This window comes from Lupinus angustifolius, unplaced genomic scaffold, assembly GCF_001865875.1.
Source record: "Lupinus angustifolius cultivar Tanjil unplaced genomic scaffold, LupAngTanjil_v1.0 Scaffold_1009, whole genome shotgun sequence".
Classification (NCBI taxonomy): Eukaryota; Viridiplantae; Streptophyta; class Magnoliopsida; order Fabales; family Fabaceae; genus Lupinus; species Lupinus angustifolius.
Genome location: NW_017728332.1, coordinates 1 through 2,892, shown reverse-complemented (window position 1 = coordinate 2,892; position 2,892 = coordinate 1). Strand labels below are relative to the sequence as shown.

Sequence of the window (2,892 nt, the reverse complement as noted above, 5' to 3'; positions counted from 1 at the left end):
ATTTCCCTTGTTTTTTCTCTTATCTTTCCTTCTACATAATGAGTTTTCATCATCATTACTAACCAATGCTGTTAATGTTATGAACCAAGGCTCATCCCTCTCTGTAGAAAATTCAGAAAAAGATGTTCTTGTTTCATCAAATGGCATTTTCACTGCTGGATTCTACCCTGTTGGTAACAATGCATACTCTTTTGCAATATGGTTCACACAAAACCCAACAGTGGTGTGGATGGCTAACCGTGACAACCCAGTGAATGGAAAATACTCAAAACTTTCTCTTCTCACAACAGCTAACCTTGTCTTAACAGATGCAGGAAAATATAACATTTGGTCCACTGATACAGCATCAACCTCTTCTGTTCATTTGAAACTTTTGAGTTCTGGCAATCTTATCTTGCAACAATTAGAGCCTAGTCTTGTTCTGTGGCAGAGTTTTGATTTCCCTACAGACACCCTTTTACCTCAACAACAACTTACCAGACACTCAACCTTAGTCTCACCAAGGAGCAACACTAATTACTCTTCTAGTTATTACCATTTGTTCTTTGACAACGACAACGTCCTTCGCCTTCTTTATGATGGTCCCGAAATCTCGAGCATTTACTGGCCTGATCCCTGGCTTGTGAGTTGGAATGCTGGAAGGTCAACTTACAACACTAGCAGAATTGCAGTGCTTGATACTTTAGGCCAATTTGTGTCATCAGATAACTTCACTGTGATGGCAACTGATTATGGGACAGTACTTCAGAGGAGATTGAAGGTGGATTGTGATGGTAATATCCGCGTGTATGGAAGGCGTAACGGAGGAGAGGAATGGTATGTTTCTTGGCAATCAAATTTGACACCTTGTAGAATTCATGGAATTTGTGGAGCCAACAGCATGTGTACCTATGATCCTAATTCTGGTAGAAGCTGTTCTTGTCTTTCAGGCTATAAAATGAAGGATGATACTGATTGGTCACTTGGGTGTGTGCCAAAATTCAATCTTCCTTATGACAATGTAAGTGATTTCTTATCTCAAGAGCATCTTGAGTTTTATGGCTATGACTTTGGTTTCTATCCAAATTACACTTTTGATCAGTGTAAGGCTTTGTGCATGCACTTCAGTGATTGCAAAGGCTTTCAGCATTCCTTTGGTGATGGTGTTTTCAATTGCTTCCCAAAGTTTCAATTGCTGAATGGTTATCGTTCACCGAGTTTCGTTGGAACAACATACTTGAGAGTGCCACAAATGAGAAAGGATTCAATTGGAAAATATTCTTGTCCTGCCAACAATGAAACACTGCAGTTAAAAAGAACATATGTCAAAGAAGAAGAAAATGGATCAGTTAAGTTCATGATGTGGTTTTCAACTGGTCTTGGAGGACTAGAAGTCTTATGCATATTTCTTGTGTGGTTTTTATGGTTTAGTAATACACAAGAGCCTGGTGCAGATGTACATAGCTATGCTCTTGCCACCAATGGATTTAGAAGATTCACTTATTCTGAACTCAAATTAGCCACAAAAGGGTTCAGTGAAGAGATTGGAAAGGGAGCAGGAGGTGTTGTATACAAAGGAATATTGTCAGATAGTCGCGTTGCCGCGATAAAGAGACTCAAAGAAACAAACCAATATGGAGAAAGAGAGTTCCTTGCTGAAGTGAGAAGCATTGAAAGGCTTAACCACATGAATTTGATAGGGATGTGGGGTTATTGTGCTGAGGGTAAACATAGGCTATTGGTGTTTGAATATGCTGAGCATGGTTCTTTAGCACAGAATATCCAATCAAATCAATTGGATTGGACTAAAATGTATAACATAGCCATTGGTACTGCAAGGGGTTTGGCTTATTTGCATGAAGAGTGCTTGGAGTGGATTTTACATTGTGATGTAAAGCCACAAAACATACTTCTAGATTCCAACTTTGAGCCAAAAGTGGCAGATTTTGGGCTATCAAAATTGCTGAGTAGAAGTGATATTAAGCATTCAAATTTCTCAATGATAAGAGGAACAAGAGGGTATATGGCCCCTGAGTGGGTTTTCAACTTACCAATCACTGCCAAAGTAGATGTGTATAGCTATGGAATTGTTGTCTTGAAAATGTTAACTGGAAAGAGTGCAACAATGGATGTAATGGATGATGATAATGGAGTTGAATTGCAACATAGAAGGTTGGTTACATGGGTTAGGGACAAGTTCAACAAAGGATATTCAAGTTCATTGTCTATATCTTTGGTTGAAGAGATTATGGACCCTGCCATTGAAGGAGATTATACATAGATAAGATGGATGTTTTGGCTAGAGTGGCTCTTCAATGTGTAGAGGAAGAAAGGAACAGAAGACCTACCATGAGCCAAATAGTTCAAATGCTTTCAGAATGATGATGAAATTGTGCATGGAGCATTACATTGTCTTTACTCTTTTCTGTTTTACACAGTGAAGCGAATCACAAAAGCATGGTTTTATTAGTCAATATAAATCACTTGTGATGTTTGCGTAATTATGTTTTACCAATAGTTAGGAAAATGTTAAAAAAATAGTTAGGCTATGTATGAGTGCTATATATGTACTTATGAAGAATTTTCTCAAAAAAAATATCATTTTTATGTTATGTTGTTATAGAAGTTTCCTTAAGAAAAGTAATTTAGAAGTTGCTAACTTCTTAATCTTCAGAAGCTAGTTCCACTACTTCCACTAGAATAGAAACTTGGGTATTATTTGGATAATAATGCTAGACCAATCCTTTGATAGAGAAAATGCATATACCAAAGCTATATAATGTAATTTGTATTTCAATTTTGTACCATAAACTTATACAAATTGTACAATTTTTAAGTTTTTCAGAAGAAAAAATTGAGGGACTTTTCTTTCATTTTCTTTTTATTTTTATCCAAAAAGTATATTGTACAAGT

The 2,892-nt window shown here is 36.7% G+C and overlaps 1 pseudogene; it reads left to right on the top strand.

The window, feature by feature from the left end:
* Window positions 1-6: 6 nt before the first annotated feature.
* Window positions 7-2,605, top strand: LOC109341943 (annotated as a pseudogene).
* The last annotated feature ends 287 nt before the right edge of the window (window positions 2,606-2,892 follow it).